Source organism: Schistocerca serialis, chromosome 2, assembly GCF_023864345.2.
Source record: "Schistocerca serialis cubense isolate TAMUIC-IGC-003099 chromosome 2, iqSchSeri2.2, whole genome shotgun sequence".
Taxonomy (NCBI): Eukaryota; Metazoa; Arthropoda; class Insecta; order Orthoptera; family Acrididae; genus Schistocerca; species Schistocerca serialis.
This window is the reverse complement of record NC_064639.1, coordinates 189,927,112-189,946,674: the sequence shown is the minus strand read 5'-3', so window position 1 is coordinate 189,946,674 and position 19,563 is coordinate 189,927,112. Positions and strand designations below refer to the sequence as shown.

The window sequence follows — 19,563 nt, the reverse complement described above, 5'->3', positions numbered from 1 at the left end:
AATAATTTTTATTTTCGCTTCTTTTTTGCTTACTGTTAAGCAATCAGATTTTTGTAATTTTTGTATTTGTGGTTAGTTGAAGTTGAACTCAAGGCAGTTGAGGCAACTCTCAAATTTTTGAGACACTCAACTTTGAAGGTTTCAGAGCACCTCTAATATGCTAAAGCAGGGATTCTCAACCTTTTCCTCTGATGGAACACGTGGAGAATCCTGGTACTTTGATGGGATACTTTTTGGTTTTGAAGGCTAGTAAATTAAAAAAAAAAATCAGAGTAACTTGCTTTGTTGAATGATTACTTCAGTTTTAAATCATTATTAATAACACAAGAAAGCTAATAAAACTTTAAAAAAATTGTATCACAAAGTGTAGTGAAAAAACACGATATTGTTAAGTTTATCGCAGAGCAGTTATTCACTTCCAGTGGAACACCAGAGTTCCACGGAACACAGTTTTCCCTAAAGTAGACAGGCAGTGTGGCTCTGTGGTGGAATTCCCACATGTTACTTACGGCTCCTGTGTTCGATTCCTGGTGGTGTATATTTTTAAACAAAGGTGGATGTTCCACGAACATGTCCATCAAGCGTGAAACACACAAAGGCGGAAAAAAGTCAGTATCACTCAAGACTGATAATCAGTGGATTGAGTCTTGTTTCGGTCATAATGTTTTTAGTTTTTTTATTCTTCTATTGAGTTCCAACACCTAATACCTTAAATATATAATTCATCAAATATATGCTAATTAATGCATATCAAATTGTGCATTTTTCATAAAAATGACACCACCTTGCTTCTAATTACATATGATGTGTTAAAATATTTTTTCATTGCAAATTTTTGATTACTGAAGTTTTACTGAAGATTATTAATAAGGATTGCTTATCATCATCATCATCATTATTTAAGACTGATTATGCCTTTCAGCGTTCAGTCTGGAGCATAGCCCCCTTATAAAATTCCTCCATGATCCCCTATTCAGTGTTAACATTGGTGCTTCTTCTGATGTTGAACCTATTACTTCAAAATCATTCTCAACCGAATCCAGGTACCTTCTCCTTGGTCTGCCCCGACTCCTCCTACCCTCTACTGCTGAACCTATGAGTCTCTTGGGTAACCTTGCTTCTCCCATGTGTGTAACATGACTCCACCATCTAAGCCTGTTTGCCCTGACTGCTACATCTATAGAGTTCATTCCCAGTTTTTCTTTGATTTCCTCATTGTGGACAGCCCCCTGCCGTTGTTCCCATCTACTAGAACCTGCAATCATCCTAGCTACTTTCATATCTGTAACCTCAACCTTGTTGATAAGGTAACATGAATCCACCCAGCTCTCGCTCCCATACAACAAAGTTGGTCGAAAGATTGAACGGTGCACAGATAACTTAGTCTTGGTACTGACTTCCTTCTTGCAGAAGAGAGTAGATCGTAGCTGAGCGCTCACTGCGTTAGCTTTGCTACACCTCGCTTCCAGTTCTTTCACTATGTTGCCATCCTGTGAGAATATGCATCCTAAGTACTTGAAACCGTCCACCTGTTCTAACTTTGTCCCTCCTATTTGGCACTCAATCAGTTCATATCTCTTTCCCACTGACATTACTTTTGTTTTGGAGATGCTAATCTTCTCATACCATAGTCCTTACATTTCTGATCCAGCTCTGAAATATTACTTTGCAAACTTTCAATCGAATCTGCCATCACAACTAAGTCATCCACATATGCAAGACTGCTTATTTTGTGTTCACATATCTTAATCTCACCCAGCCAGTCTATTGTTTTCAACATATGATTCATAAATAATATGAACAACAGTGGAGACAGGTTGCAGCCTTGTCTTACCCCTGAAACTACTCTGAACCATGAGCTCAATTTACCGTCAACTCTAACTGCTGCCTGACTATCCATGTAAAGACCTTTAATTGCTTGCAAAAGTTTGCCTCCTATTCCATAATCTCCTAGAACAGACAATAACTTCCTCCTAGGAATCCGGTCATATGCCTTTTCTAGATCTGTAAAGCATAGATACAATTCCCTGTTCCACTCATAACACTTCTCCATTATTTCCCGTAAGCTAAAGATGTGGTCCTGACAACCTCTAAGAGGCCTAAACCCACACTGATTTTCATCCAATTGGTCCTCAACTAATACTCGCACTTTCCTTTCAACAATACCTGAGAAGATTTTACCCACAACTCTGATTAAAGAGATACCTCTGTAGTTGTTACAATCTTTTCTGTTTCCATGTTTAAAGATTGGTGTGATTACTGCTTTTGTCCAGTCTGATGGAACCTGTCCCGACTCCCAGGCCATTTAAATTATCCTGTGTAGCCATTTAAGACCTGACATTTCACTGTATTTGATGAGTTCCGACTTAATTTGATCTACCCCAACTGCTTTATTGCACTGCAATCTATTGACCATTTTCTCCACTTCCTCAAATGTGATCCTATTTCCATCATCATTCCTATCCCATTCTACCTCGAAATCTGAAACATTACTAATCGTATTTTCACCTACATTGAGCAACTTTCCAAAATATTCCCTCCATCTGCCCAAGGCATCCACAGGATTCACCAGCAGTTTCCCTGACCTGTCCAAAATACTTGTCATTTCCTTCTTACCTCCCTTTCGAAGACTGCTAATTACACTCCAGAATGGTTTTCCAGCAGCTTGACCCATAGTCTCCAACCTGTTTCCAAAGTCTTCCCAAGATTTCTTCTTGGATGCTGCAATTATCTGTTTGGCTTTGTTTCTTTCTTCAGCATAACTTTCTCTGTCTACCTGAGTTCTAGTATGTAGCCATTTTTGATACGCCTTCTTTTTCCTTTTACAGGCTGCCTTGACTGTGTCATTCCACCAAGCTGTTTGCTTCATCCTACTTTTACACACTACTGTTCCAAGACATTCTTTAGCCACTTCTAGTACTGTGTCCCTGTACCTTGTCCATTCCTTTTCCAATGACTGTAATTGACTGCATTGAACTAACTGGTACCTTTCTGAGATCGCTGTTATGTACTTGTGCCTGATTTCCTTATCCTGAAGTTTCTCCACTCTTATCCTCCTACATATGGACCTGACCTCCTGCACTTTCGGCCTCACAATCCCAATTTCACTGCAGATTAAATAATGATCAGTGTCATCAAAGAATCCCCTGAATACACATGTGTTCCTCACAGCCTTCCTGAATTCCTGATCTGTTGTTATATAGTCAATGACAGATCTGGTTCCCCTGCCTTCCCAAGTATACCGGTGAATGTTCTTATGTTTAAGAAAGGAGTTTGTGATTACTAAGCCCATACTTGCACAGAAATCCAAGAGTTGTTTCCCGTTCCTGTTGGCCTCCATATCCTCTCCAAATTTACCCATAACCTTTTCATACCCTTCTGTTCGATTTCCAATCCTGGCGTTAAAATCACCCATGAGCAGAACACTGTCCTTGTCCTTTACTCTAACAACTACATCACTGAGTGCGTCATAAAAACTATCCATCTTATCTTGAGCTGTCCCTTCACAATGCGAATATACTGACACAACCCTAATTTTCTTGCTAGACACTGTCAAATCTATCCACATCAATCATTCGTTTACATACCTTATTGCAACTACGCCGGGTTCCATTTCTTTCCTGATGTAAAGCCCTACACCCCATTGTGCTATTCCTGCTTTTACTCCTGACAGGTAGACCTTGTATTCTCCCACTTCCTCTTCTTTCTCACCTCTTACCCGAATGTCACTAACAGCTAAAACGTCCAGCCCCATCTTACTTGCAGCCTCTGCCAGCTCTACCTTCTTCCCAGAGTAGCCCCCATTGACATTAATAGCTCCCCATCTCATTACCATTTGTTTGCCAAGTCGTATCTTAGGAGTCCCTGATTTGTCAGAGGTGGGACTCCGTCACCTCCAAAGGTCTGAGGCATTTTGCTCTGATTGTTGCCAGCATCATATTTAAAGTACCAGGGAAGCAGGTTGCTAGCATTACTTGCCCCGAGTCCCATTGGGTTTTACCCCTAATGGTTGAGGGACTAACCGGTGGATTTGGTAGTCTTTGCCGTATGAGCACAAAGGTGACCACGACTCAGAATATGTCCGAGATGCCCAGCCTTATTCCAAAGTAACTGGTATCCCGACTGTCGGGACCACTTACTTGGCCACTCATACGTTGCCCGTGGTTCATGAACTAGGACATGACTACAGGAACCCACACCATGAACCACAAGGATTGCTTAAATCAAAGAAAATCATAGACATAAAAAATTAAAATTTTTCATCTTTATGTATTTTATTCTTCATGGAAGAACTCATGGAACGTGCAACTTCGTTTAAAATTTACCACGTGTGGGAACTTAACAGAGGTCACCCATCGAAAAAAAGACCTTATATTGGGTATTGTAGACATCTAGGAAACTTCAGTGTTGATTTTTCTCAAGAATTTTTGAGGGCTGCATCTAACAGCTTTGGCAAATTGATTCTGAGTTCAGTGCTTAGATTACCATAAATATAAAAATGACAGAAATCTGATTGTCATGTAGTTTCCGTGTGAGTAAGTAGTTGAGTGACTAGTATGTGGTACCACTACTTATGATGATGATGATGATGATGATGGTGATGATGAATCAGAAAATCTTTTTCCTATTTTAGTAGCCTATATAAGGTACATACATACCGATATACATACTAATCTAGATATCTAACCCACTTTTTCCACAGTACCCACACCAGTTCAGCTATTTGTCATCTCGCAGCACTAAATTTTGTATGGACATGTGGCAGAATTCGTTCAGCTGACTGTGGAACCATTGTAGGACTGCTGCTTTAATTCTGGCTTAAAATGCAGTACCCACATTTCACCGCCAGTAACAATGCAGTCAGGAAATTGTCACCCTCCTCGGAATACCGTTGCAGATGATTGAGCGAAGCAATAATTTGTTTGCCTATCATCATATCTGCCAACAGCTTTGGCATTCACTGATTTGAAACCATCCAGTATCCTAAGGGCCCATGAACAGTGACATAGACACTACCATATGAAATTCCGAGACCCTAGGAAATGTGCTTGAGGTGCACACGCAGATCAGTTTTCGCCATTGCATACACGCAAGATAAGTTGTCATCAGTCACTGATCCTCGTGGCCTTCCCGAACTCTCATTTTCGCACAAGTCTTCACACATTTTGCCAACTCACAACACCAACACGTCAAACTTCTCAAAGTGAGACATTTTTCTCCATACGTTCACTGCAGCATTTCAGTGGTTTTCAGTTGGCATTTGTCCCTTGTTCCATAGAAAATGAATAAATCTTGGTTGCTCGTACACTGTGGATGTGTGAAGCACACCCATCATCTTCAGTAGCTGACAGTAGCACCATGCTGCGGAACTACTGGCAGATAACGCCAGTGTGGGGCAAGACGGATCCTTTAAATACAGGGTGATTAAAAAAGAATACCACAACTTTAGGAATTTAAAACTCTGCAACGACAAAAGGCAGAGCTAAGCACTATCTGTCGGCGAATTAAGGGAGCTATAAAGTTTCATTTAGTTGTACATTTGTTCGCTTGAGGCACTGTTGACTAGGCGTTAGCGTCAGTTGATGCTAAGATGGCGATTGCTCAACAGAAAGCTTTTTGTGTTATTGAGTACAGCAGAAGTGAATCGACGACAGTTGTTCAGCGTGCATTTCGAACGAAGTATGGTGTTAAACCTCCTGATAGGTGGTGTATTAAACGTTGGTATAAACAGTTTACAGAGAATGGGTGTTTGTGCAAAGGGAAAAGTTCTGGCCGGCCGAGAACGAGTGATGAAAATGTAGCACGCATCCAGCAAGCATTTGTTTGCAGCTCGAACAAGAAGCACAACAATTCATATTTCAGCAGGATGGAGCGCCACCACATTGGCACTTATCTGTCCGTAACTACCTGAACGTCAACTACCCGAGGCGATGGATCGGCCGCCAGGCAGCCCGTGACAGAGCACTTCATCACTGGCCTCCAAGAAGCCCTGATCTTACCCCCTGCGATTATTTCTTATGGGGGTATGTTAAGGATATGGTGTTTCGACCACCTCTCCCAGCCACCATTGATGATTTGAAACGAGAAATAACAGCAGCTATCCAAACTGTTATGCCTGATATCCTACAGAGAGTGTGAAACGAGTTGGAGTATCGGGTTGATATTGCTAGAGTGTCTGGAGGGGGCCATATTGAACATCTTTGAACTTGTTTTTGAGTGAAAAAAAAAACCTTTTTAAATACTCTTTGTAATGATGTATAACAGAAGGTTATATTATGTTTCTTTCATTAAATACACATTTTTAAAGTTGTGGTATTCTTTTTGAATCACCCTGTACTTTCAGGATAGATTCAATTGAAATCGTGGATTCTGCTCCAGGAAATAAGTATCAACTGATCCATCATAAATATTGAGGATTTCTTTAACTCCCACCCCACCCCACCCCACCCCACCCCACCCCACCCCACCCCACCCCACCCCACCCCACCCCACCCCACCCCACCCCACCCCACCCCACCCCACCCCACCCCACCCTCCAAAGTGAGGGCATGGTCACCTTGAAGCTACTCACTAGGAAAATGCTCCAGGTGAGCCTTAAAAGGTCTGTTAACAACAACATCCATTTCTTGAAGTTGTGAGGTCATGCCACCAGGAATTGTTACCTGGTCTGTGTTCTTCATAAAGTGTGGTTGTCAAACAATCTAATGTCGGGTTATTTGTCATCCATCCCTTTTCGTGGAACATAAGGGTGAGCCATGCAGGCAGTTTTCCTTTTGTTATATTTTACCTGAGTGGAATCACATATGGGAGGAGCTTCTGTCCATCTTCAAGTGCCCCCAACATTACTGTTATTCTGGCTTTTTCATTTCCATAATTTTTTATAAGAACACTTTTAATGCTCTTTATGTTGACAGTAACAGTTCATGGCATATCAGAATAAACAGGCATTTAATTGGCGTTGCCCATATGGCCAGCAAATAGTCTCCCCCCTCTCCCCCCTCTCCCCCCTCTCCCCCCTCTCCCCCCTCTCCCCCCTCTCCCCCCTCTCCCCCCTCTCCCCCCTCTCCCCCCTCTCCCCCCTCTCCCCCCTCTCCCCCCTCTCCCCCCTCTCCCCCCTCTCCCCCCTCTCCCCCCTCTCCCCCCTCTCCCCCCTCTCCCCCCTCTCCCCCCTCTCCCCCCTCTCCCCCCTCTCCCCCCTCTCCCCCCCTCTCCCCCCCTCTCCCCCCTCTCCCCCCCTCTCCCCCCCTCTCCCCCCTCTCCCCCCTCTCCCCCCTCTCCCCCCTCTCCCCCCTCTCCCCCCCTCTCCCCCCTCTCCCCCCCTCTCCCGCCCTCTCCCGCCCTCTCCCCCCTCTCCCCCCTCTCCCCCCCTCTCCCCCCCTCTCCCCCCCTCTCTCCCCCCTCTCCCCCCCTCTCCCCCCCTCTCCCCCCCTCACCCCCTCCTCTCGCCCTCTCTCGCCCCCTCTCCCCCCCTCCCCCCCTCTCCCTCTGTGTTTTTTTTCCTCTCCATGCTGATGACATGTCATCCCTCTTAAAAGCTGACATATGTAACATGACATTGTGCTTCATATCTCTCAAGTAAGAAGTGAAGTAGTAATGCTGGTAGGACCAGTTTCTTAAAAATGCAAGTCCTCTAACTGAATGTCATGAATAATTTACAGAAAATCCCAGCCAGCATTATTTTACCATATAAAATTTGTAATAAAATAGTCAATCAACCATTGAAATATGTATCAGACGTTTGGTGCTTTGTTGATTACATGTTGGTCTTCCAAGAGTAAATTCAGCATTCTTCAACATTGATATGTGAGCTTTAGAGTACTATAGCTATCAAAGTAAGCAAGCTCAATTTTAGCAGGTACGCAGGTGTTTTCTTTACAAACAAAATTTTGTTTACTCCACGTTACATACCACAGACTTTATGTAATAGGTTATGAAAAACTTAACCTAGCCCCATCTTTTCAGTTAGTAATACAAACTAAATGTGACCAAGATTAATACTTTATTATGACTGCAACAACCAAGGCCAACTATTGTAGCAATGGAAACTGATGAGAGGAAGATGTCTTTGAATGATAAGTGCAAATATACATTGGTCAGAGACAGCAAAGGACCTGGAAGAGCAGTTCAACAGAATAGACAGTGTCTTGAAAGGAGGATATAAGATAAACATCAACAAAAGCAAAATGAGGCTAATGGAATGTAGTCAAATTAAATCAGGTGATGCTGAGGGAATTAGATTAGGAAATGAGGCACTTAACATAGTAAATGAATTTTGCTATTTGGAGAGCAAAATAACTGATGGTCGAAATAGAGGGGATATAAAATGTAGACTGGCAATGGCAAGGAAAGTGTTTCTGAAGAAGAGAAATTTGTTAACATCAAGTATAGATGTAAATGTCAGGAAGTAGTTTCTAAAAGTATTTGCGTGGAGTGTAGCTATGTATGGAAGTGAAACATGGACGATAAATAGTTTAGACAAAAAGAGAATAGAAGCTTTCAAAATATGGTGCTACAGAAGAATGCTGAAGATTACTTGGGTAGACCACATAACTAATGAAGAGGTATTGAATAGAATTGGAGAGAAGAGAGATTTGTGGCACAACTTGACTAGAAGAAGGGATTGGTTGGTAGGACACATTCTGAGGCATCAGGGGGTCACCAATTTTGTATTGGAGGGCCGCGTGGAGGGTAAAAATCGTAGAGGGAGACCAAGAGATGAATATGCTAAACAAATTCAGAAGGATGTAGGTTGCAGTAGGTACTGGGAGATGAAGAAGCTTGCACGGGATAGAGTAGCATGGAGAGCTGCATCAAACCAGTCTCTGGACTGAAGACCACAACAACGACGACAGGAGAGAAAAAGATGAAAGAAAAACTAGTACACCTGAAAAGCCACTGCCGATTTTGACCCGAAGGATGGCATATGCCAGCTGGATGATAGATGTACTGATAATTGTGCAAACGTCGCCTGCCAACAGATAGCATAGTGGCACAGCTGCCACAGTGCCATTTGTGTCTACCTACCCTACCCTTTAGTAGTAGGGAATGCTTGCAGCCAGAAGGCTCAGTGTGGTGAAAATGTGTGAAGCAAACAGGCAACCATGCCATAGAGATACACTCACGCTTCCTAGAGCCAATGGAGCGAATTTCAAAGGGGTGGAACTGTGGCCTTCAGAGTGGCAGGATGGTCCTTTTGGAGAATTGCCACACAAGTTGGACGGACATGCTGCATCATTTGTGCAACAATGCCAGTATCAGAGGTCACATGAACATTCTCACATCCATAGATGAGGTTCTGGATGTCCATAAAGCACGGATGCCTGCCGGGATTGTCATATTGTAAGGACAGCAGTGGCAGATTGTACAACTACAACAACACAGATAAGAGGGTTTGTGAGCCCAAAGGTGTTAACCCTTTTAGTGCCAAATACGATCTGATCGTGATCCAGATTTTCGGCGAAAAATGCCAGTAACGATCTGATCGTGATGCCTTTCTCATTCATTTTTTCCGCGCTTGAAGGCAAAGTTGTTAGTATTTCCTAGCGAATGAGAAAGGCATCACGATCAGATCGTTACTGGTATTTTTTGCCGAAAATCTGGATCACGATCAGATCGTATTTGGCACTAAAAGGGTTAAGACGAACTGTTGTGAACCAGTTATCACCAGTGGGACTGCGGGCATGCACACATGTAGCCCATCTTCCACTTGTGCCACAGCAGCAACATGCAGGGCTCAACTGGTGTTTTCAGAGGTTCGCTTGGAAGATGGAGTGCGCCATGCTCTTCAGTGATACAATCAAATTCTGCCTGCACACAAATGATTGTTGATTGCATGTACGACATAGACCTGGTGAGTGCTGACTTGTAGAGTGCATTTGTCCAAGACGCATTGGCTCCACACCTGGCTTTATGATCTTTGGTGTGATAAGCTACAACTTTTGTTCACCTTTGGTGTTTCTGGAAGATACACTAACCAGTGCTTGGTACGTGCAGAATGTTGTTAGACTCGCTCTTGTATTGTTCTTGCAATGGGAAGGTGTGTGTTGTTCCAAACAGGATAATGCTCACCCACACACTGTCCTTTGAAACTCAACATGCTCTGCAAATCATGCAGCAGCTTCTCTGGCTGGAACAAATCTCTGTATTCAAGAAGTGGCGTGTGTGACTTGTCAACCAACAATTCTTACAGAATACATGAACAGTTCGAGCAGTGGAGTAACATATCCCAGAACAGTATTCACAATCTGCATGATTGATAAGATGCCAGAGTTTCAGCGTCTGCGTTGCTGCCCATGGAGGCTACCCAATGTACTAATATGGGTGTTTCATCATGGGTCGATACGTGATACCTCAGAACTGCTCGTGCTATTGATCTATAAATGTAATCATTTCATGTACTCATTGTATACTGTTACAGCAGTAAATCTTGAGTGAATTGAAAACCTCTAATTGGGTATACTTTTCTGTGTGTGGCAGTATATGTACTTATGGCATCTTTCTGCAAATTTCATGCTATATGAAGGGTATTCATAAAATCTTTATTACAACCTTGAAGAAATCAAGCTACGGCCATGACTTGGTGACTGTGTTAGTTCTCTAAGTATCTTCCCTCCAGTGCAACACATTTTTCTGAACAATTGATGACCTGAACGTGGCTTTGGTTATAGAAGTAAGTACTTTGGCTGGTCATGATATGTTCCACTACGAAAATCACCTTGCTTTCGTTCTGGAAATGCCTGCCACTCAGTGCTTTATTCATGTGAAGAAAGAGGGAGAAGTCACTAGTGCCATGGTAAGGGGGAGACATAAAATTTGATAGCTCAAGGTAGCAGCATATGTAACTGTGTCCTGTATAGAATGAGCTGGGGTTTTGTCATGGAACAAAACCACAACCTTATGCTGTATCTTGCAGCTGTTGTTTTGGCAGCTTCCCATAAACTAGGCGTTTCATTAGTATGCTCCTATGATGGTTTGCTCCTTAAGAGGATATCTGTTAGCACCATACCGGGACACTCCCAATAACCAATCGGCATCATCTGCCAGGTGATAGTTGGGTCTCCACCTTTTTTGGTGGTGGTGCATAGGCATGCTTCCACTGCTTGCTTTGCTCCATTGCCTCAGGATCGTAGTGATATGCTTGGTGCTCATCCTTGGTGATTAGGTGGCTGAAGAAGACATCTGTATTGATCTGACACAACTGCGATATTTCCACTGCTGCATTTGTTCAGGGGCATTTTGAATGGGTGTGAGCAGTTGCAAAATCCACTGGAGAGTGACTTTTTCATGTTCAAAATGTTGTGGGAGGTTTTGGTAATTGATCAGTGATCTTCATTTTTCTCTCTATGGGCTTGGTTGTGATATGCCTTGCTCCAATCACCAGAGCCGTCTCTCTTCTTGAGATTCCTATTTCTTCGCAGTTATTCTGCCACTTCATTCTTAGTCATTTAGACTAGTTTGACCACTGTCATATGATGGTTCATTGTTGCCTTAAATTTCCTACAAGTGCACATGAATTGTTGCAGCAGTGTTCCCGCACAAATGCTGAAAATGAACTACCACATAGTGTTCCAATTTAGCAATGAGCTACATCACTTTGTTTTGGCTTCTTTTGTGGTGTGCTATGATATTATGTGATCAGGATTTCACTGCCTATGAGGACTGCAGACATGTACCGGCAAACAATCAAAAAATTAAGTAACTTTATTTTTGAGGTGATAATTATAACTTTGACTTCCTCTTGTAGACTGTAAATGAAAACAGAATTTCAGGGCTCTTCACTTTATGTGAAATGCTAACAGGAGCAAAACCGCAGATCACTGTTATCATGTAAACTACATTCAGAGTTGCTGAGAATTTGAAAAATATTCCTTTATGCACGTGAAAACGATCAACTTTTGACCAAATAATTTAATTGGATAGATAAAAAAATCTACTCGTCAAGCGTCGGCAGAACATAAACATAAAAGAAGGTAATAATTAGGCAAGCTTTTGGAGACAGTGGCTTCTTCTTCAAGCAGAAAGGTTGAAGGGGATGGAAGAGGGGTGAAGGAAAAGGACTGGAGAGGTCTAGGAAAAGGCATAGATTTCAGGAGAGTCGCCCAGAACTGTGGGTCATGGGAGACTTAATGTACGGGATTAGAAGGAAAAGCTGATTATAGGGGACTGCATTGGATGAAATTTGAGAATCTGAAAGCTTGAAGTGGAAGACAAGGTAATTGCAAGACAGAGATTACTGTGTAAACATCGTACATCAGTTAATCAGAGTGAGAAGCTAAGTGCATTGTATGTAACAGGGGTGAGAGGGGGACAGTGAAAAATAGACGGGTAAGACAATGAAAGATGTAGAAAACTAAAACCAAGTGATGAAAAGAGTAGTCATCATATCTTCCATCTTTAAGCTCTCAGGTATTCAAATCTCATCCACTACAGTTCCCAACAATCAGTCACCGTCTCATCCGGTGCGGTAAGTCTCACCTGACCCACAGTTCTGGGTGACTTTCCTGAAATGTACCCCTTTTTCTAGACCTTTCCAGTCCTTTTCCTTCACCTCTTTTACTTCCCCTTCAACCCTTCAGCCGAAAGGAGGAGCCACTGGCTCCGAAAGCTCGCCTAATGATCATCTTCTTTTATGTGAGTGTTCTGCTGCCGCTTGGTGAGAAGATTTTTTTATCTACCCAATTAAATTAATTTCTTTATGCTCATTGACACACGTTTTCCTCATTTTAACTCTACTTTACACATAATTTCAAGCTGCATTGATTATTTGGCAGGTATTAGTGCTAGAGCTTTCCTGCCACATGACCTTACATTGTTCCCTCACACATAAAACTCGGAATGTACAGGAGGTTGTGCAGTGTGAAGAATATCTTATGTGGATGAGAGTGAGTGAATCTGGCAGCCAAATAAGGTGTAGAAGAGTTGGCTCAATGACCAGTTTCGAAGACTGTGAAAAATATTAAAAGCAAGTCTGTCAGAGTTACTTGCATAAATTAAAACTGAGTGAGACTCATCCTTCTACATTTTGTGGTGGTAAAAGAATATAAAATGTAACAAAGAAACAAACAGCATTTTCCTTTAAAGTATTTATTACTCACTTTTCGTTAAGTTTGATTTTTTCACATTTTGCAGATCTAGTAGGCGTTTGAGGATCACATGAAAGAAGTATACTCTCATTGATAAATTGAACCTCGTAAAAATAACAGGAACGGGATTGTGTGCTTAATACTTATTCATTTCAGAATACAGCTTTGGTAGATGTTAGAAGTATGTTCCTCTTTTGAGGGCACAATGAAGAGTAATCAAATAATGTGTTTAAGTTGTTCCAGTCTGTGAAATTATTGGGTAGTGAGGGAGTGTGCCTTTGCAGCTGGTTGGAGAGTTGGGGGCATGGAGATACGGCATAGGAAATGTTTGGGGACTGGGTTTATAATGTAGTGTCTGCCTGTGAAGACTGCAGTAAGACTTAAACCATTCTGGGCAAGTGATTGTTTGTTACTGCAAATGTGCTCTACATGGGTGCTTCGACTGAGTAGGAGAAATTTTTTAGTGTGGAAAGATAACGGCTATGGAAGTGGTAGGTACTATTGGTGGTGAGTGGGATTTCTATGAAACTTCCTGGCAGATTAAAACTGTGTGCCCGACCGAGACTCGAACTCGGGCCAGGAAGTTTCATATCAGCGCACATTCTGCTGCAGAGTGAAAATCTCATTCTGGAAACATCCCCCAGGCTGTGGCTAAGCCATGTCTCCGCAATATCCTTTCTTTCAGGAGTGCTAGTTCTGCAAGGTTCGCAGGAGAGCTTCTGTAAAGTTTGGAAGGTAGGAGACGAGGTACTGGCAGAAGTAAAGCTGTGAGTACCGGGCGTGAGTCGTGCTTCGGTAGCTCAGATGGTAGAGCACTTGCCCGCGAAAGGCAAAGGTCCCGAGTTCGAGTCTTGGTCGGGCACACAGTTTTAATCTGCCAGGAAGTTTCATATCAGCGCACACTCCGCTGCAGAGTGAAAATCTCATTCGGGATTTCTATGGTTAGAGGTTTTTGTACACCCGTTAGAGGTGGATGATGCCACCCACTGTAGCTCGAGTAGGGCATCGTGTATAAACTGCTGTGCTATTACACTAACTCCAGAAATTTGAACCTGTGTTACCTGTTGCACAGTGTGTGTTTTTGCTCTCCATTACTGATTGGTTGTACTAATATATTGTAGAGTCTTCTTTCAGCAATGTCTGACAGATTTGTATGTGGTACGGTGTAGTCATTTGGCCACCTTTTACACTATTACCAGTTTACAGCTTCCCATACAACTGTATTTGATTCTTGACACTACCATGGGATCTCTAGGTGTTTCACTGAGTTTGTGACATGCGACAGAAAAGTGGAAAAGAAAGTGTGCACAAGCAATAAAGGTTTTAAGATCTCCAGTATCAAGGGTCACCATAAATTGATCGATTGACCACTTTTCTCACTCAAGAACAATTTGTAACAGTGTGTTCTACCTAGAGCATTGTAATTGAAGTTGAAATAATTCTGTAAATGTTTTTGGTCCAATCTATCATAAAATTTCAAATTACATTGTTGCCCTTGTAAATCAGACACTGCAAAAAAAAAAAAAAAAAAGTGTACTGTTTTTCATGTAAATAATGACAGTACCAAAAAAGATATTGACAATGATAAAACAATTTGGTTGTGTGGGAGGCTGGAACTGGTACAATGCTCCTAATGGCAGGTGTCTGGGTGCGTCATTACCATGTGTAAAATGAAGTTCACTTATTGTTTGAGCAGTATTCATAACAGCTTTGTGATAAACACACACTTGTTCTTAAGAAAAGGGGGGAGAGTGAGGGGGGGGGAGGCTGGGGGAGGGGGGGGAGAGAGAGAGAGAGAGAGAGAGAGAGAGAGAGAGAGAGAGAGAGAGAGAGAGAGGGAAGTAAAAGCTGATAACACACATTCTAAAATGGGAAGTTTATAAAAAGTTGTGACTAACAGCACATTTGTGCAGGATTTGTGTTTTAACTAGGTTTCAGTTCCCTCAGGCTTTGAGTTAATCTCTGTGCTGAAATGTAAGGACTTGTCATTGTTTCCCTGCTGTCACATTTTTGGGATAGGCTTGCTTGCAGAGGCAACACCTAATTGCGTGTCTTATGATCTCAAGAAGACCTACAGTACTTTGGGACGCAATGTCCTTCGAGAGATTCACAACTTAATTTTTGAAATGATTCCAATCTGTTTTATTTTGAGAAAAATATAACCGCTATTTGTCTGTAGAATAGGTTCTATTTCAAAATCTAGATTCAGGCCTTATGCCATTATCAAGTGTTATAACTGCAAAAGATTAAAGCACAATAAAAGTATTAGGAAAAATGCAGGGCTGACAGTAAAATCAACGTATGGGCTGCATGATTTGTTCTCTTACGTATTATCTACATCTACATCTACATTGATACTCCGCAAGCCACCCAACGGTGTGTGGCGGAGGGCACTTTACGTGCCACTGTCATTACCTCCCTTTCCTGTTCCAGTCGCGTATGGTTCGCGGGAAGAACGACTGTCTGAAAGCCTCCGTGCGCGCTCTAATCTCTCTAATTTTACATTCGTGATCTCCTCGGGAGGTATAAGTAGGGGGAAGCAATATATTCGATACCTCATCCAGAAACGCACCCTCTCGAAACCTGGCGAGCAAGTTACACCGCGATGCAGAGCGCCTCTCTTGCAGAGTCTGCCACTTGAGTTTGCTAAACATCTCCGTAACGCTATCACGGTTACCAAATAACCCGGTAACGAAACGCGCCGCTCTTCTTTGGATCTTCTCTATCTCTTCCGTCAACCCGACCTGGTATGGATCCCACACTGATGAGCAATACTCAAGTATAGGTCGAACGAGTGTTTTGTAAGCCACCTCCTTTGTTGATGGACTACATTTTCTAAGCACTCTCCCAATGAGTCTCAACCTGGTACCCGCCTTACCAACAATTAATTTTATATGATCATTCCACTTCAAATCGTTCCGCGCGCATACTCCCAGATATTTTACAGACGTAACTGCTACCAGTGTTTGTTCCGCTATCATATAATCATACAATAAAGGATCCTTCTTTCTATGTATTCGCAATACATTACATTTGTCTATGTTAAGGGTCAGTTGCCACTCCCTGCACCAAGTGCCTATCCGCTGCAGATCTTCCTGCATTTCGCTACAATTTTCTAATGCTGCAACTTCTCTGTATACTACAGCATCATCCGCGAAAAGCCGCATGGAACTTCCGACTCTATCTACTAGGTCATTTATATATATTGTGAAAAGCAATGGTCCCATAACACTCCCGTGTGGCACGCCAGAGGTTACTTTAACGTCTGTAGACGTCTCTCCATTGATAACAACATGCTGTGTTCTGTTTGCTAAAAACTCTTCAATCCAGCCACACAGCTGGTCTGATATTCCGTAGGCTCTTACTTTGTTTATCAGGCGACAGTGCGGAACTGTATCGAACGCCTTCCGGAAGTCAAGAAAAATAGCATCTACCTGGGAGCCTGTATCTAATATTTTCTGGGTCTCATGAACAAATAAGGCGAGTTGGGTCTCACACGATCGCTGTTTCCGGAATCCATGTTGATTCCTACATAGTAGATTCTGGGATTCCAGAAATGACATGATACGCGAGCAAAAAACATGTTCTAAAATTCTACAAGAGATCGACGTAAGAGATATAGGTCTATAGTTTTGCGCATCTGCTCGACGACCCTTCTTGAAGACTGGGACTATCTGTGCTCTTTTCCAATCATTTGGAACCCTCCGTTCCTCTAGAGACTTGCGGTACACGGCTGTTAGAAGGGGGGCAAGTTCTTTCGCGTACTCTGTGTAGAATCGAATTGGTATCCCGTCAGGTCCAGTGGACTTTCCTCTATTGAGTGATTCCAGTTGCTTTTCTATTCCTTGGACACTTATTTCGATGTCAGCCATTTTTTCGTTTGTGCGAGGATTATAAGTCATAAGACTTGAGTATAACCCAAGTCGTCATCAAAACATGTATCTTAGGTTATATAAACGAATTTTGTCAAAAATAAAAGTGAGAACATTTGATAATTTACTGGCCATTAGCATGACTTAGTTGATAGGTTGTGGAAAAATAGATGACCAAATCAAAGGTTTTAAACTTTGCTACTCTGTGTCTAAACAGTCACTGACATGAACATAAGTGATACATAAAGGCATCACAGTTTGCACCATGTGATCTGTGGTATGTCATGGGAATAGGTAGTGGGACATACTATTATACAAGCTGGTTACATTATCTTTAAAGTGGGCAGAGGATGGCAATGTTTACATAATATGGCGTGGAGAGCCACCTTCCCAGTGTGCATGTGAAAAATGCAACTTACAACATCATAATTAAAGACAGATAAAAGTACAATCTTGGAAAATTGAAATATTTGAAACATGGTGAACTATACTATTGATTATATGAAGTTTAGTGTTATCTGAACTTCTCTGCAAGATTGTAAGGGGAAAGTGTTACTGTATCGCAGTGTGTCTGGACACTCGTTATGCAGAAAAACAGTGTCTTTCTGTCATTGTTATTTGTCATCTTCTGTGGGTCTCAGTTCTATTTCTAAGCCTACTTTAGTTTAGAGGTTGCATCTTTTTAGGATGACCTGCTGTTACGTGCTGACAGCACGTTGTGTATTGTGCATCCTTGGTGTGTTTTTTTGTGATGTAATTACACCTTTTTAATGGCAGTTGTCTCTTCACTATTGCCTGCTATCACAAGTGCTCATTAACAAAATGACTTTGGTCTTCTTTTTTTTATGAAAACATGTGTAACCATTTCCATAATGCTGCAGTTTTGTTGAGTGTGGCTTCATTACTGATAGTATACATCTTTTGCCCAAAAAATGTGTGTGCCTCTGGTTTTAGCTGATTCTAAGATAAATGTCATTAGTATTATCTGTTTTACCTTGTGTCTGATTTTCTCTTTAAATTGGTGATAGGAAGATAATTGGCCCTTGCTCCCAACTTTTCTTTTTATATAAATCTTTAACAATTAGTGTCTCAGATGAAACCAAGACACTTCGAACTGTTACACAGGGTGTCCCAGATATGTTGAGGAAAACTTCGAAGGGTTGTAGAGGATGTCTTGAGAAGCAAATCGAGGATAGGAACCCATGTTGGGAAGTGTCATTCAACGACACTATGGAATTTCAAAGATGTGGGAACTGGTGCTTGCTTGTAGGCCACCTCTTCAGCAGCGAACATGACTTTGTACACTGATGGACTGTAGGCAGACTATATCACAGTTGTGATTGTTATTCACTGATCATGACTGCTTGCTATGATTGTTAGTGGAGAAAATGGAACTAGCTGCTGCGTAGAAATTCTCTCTTATGAATGTGATGCTCCGTTGCCTCAGTACATGATGGTTTCAGGCATGGGTTTCAGACCGTATTTCATTTTTCTCTTGTGTACCGAAAAACATTGGAGATTTTAGAGGGTTCCAGGAGCAAAATGATGGATGGAAACCAATGTGTGAAATTTTGATCCATTGCAGCAACACAGTATCACATTCATAGAGGACAAGGCCATTCTGCACAGCACCACCCCCTCTGCTCCTGGTGGCCGTGCCCCACCACCCCCTCTGCTCATGCCCAGTCCCCACATGCTACACCTCTGCCACAGGCAACACCGCCCCTGCCCCTGCTATCCTCTGTGACCAAGGTGTGTGTCTGGGGGGGGGGGGGGACTGCTACACCTCTGCCCCTAGCAGTTCCCTACCTCTGCCCCTAGCGGCCCCCTACCTCTACCCCCAGGCAGCACTGCGACTCTACCCTGTACCCCCTCAGCATGTGGCGACTCACCTGCTACTACCTCCGGTGCCCCCAGTAAACCCCCCTTGTGACCCCATCCCTTTTGCCCTCTCTCGCCTTGGCTGCCTCCTATCTACCCCCTGTTTATCTCATCTCCCCCACCTGCCTCCCCACTGCTCAAGTGTGCAAATCCACTCATACATGCCACGGAACCCAAGTTGATACTAGCTATGTAACAAAGCTGCCATGCAGAGCAGTCTGGACGTCAGGGGTTTTGACCGGTACCCCAAAGGGAGCAAAGTGACTCTTACACTTGCAGTACTTCTTCTCAGATAATTGTACAAACAATATTGATAGAACACTTTTCAACGGTTATTTCCTGCTTCCTGCCTCACTGTAACACCACCAAATTAACTCTTGTACTTGCTTTTTCTCCCTTTCCCTCCACATTTTCACACTTTTCTCTTTCATCCCATTTTCACTCGATTCACCCGCCCTTGAAAACTGCTTTAAGCCTTGTGACAAATTTCATGAAATACCTACTGAGTATTGATTTTTTGGAAACGGCATTTTTTTAATGCCAAGAAGTAGGGGTGGGAGAGGGAGATGGAGGGAAAGGGGCTGGAGCAATAAGATGATACAAGAAAATGTAATTCAGAAATCTGCACTGAGTACAACACAAACTGTGTCAAATGAGTAGTTAGCAGATAACCACATGAGTTGACATAAGAGACTTAAAGCAAAGGCAAATAAAAACGTGTACTGAAG

At 42.5% G+C, this 19,563-nt stretch overlaps 1 protein-coding gene across 3 annotated transcripts in view; it reads left to right on the top strand.

The window, feature by feature from the left end:
- LOC126456917 (phosphatidylinositol 3,4,5-trisphosphate 3-phosphatase and dual-specificity protein phosphatase PTEN) overlaps positions 1–19,563 on the top strand; it is a 279,017-nt gene that overhangs the window by 79,730 nt on the left and 179,724 nt on the right. The gene's annotated exons all lie outside the window — the stretch shown is intronic.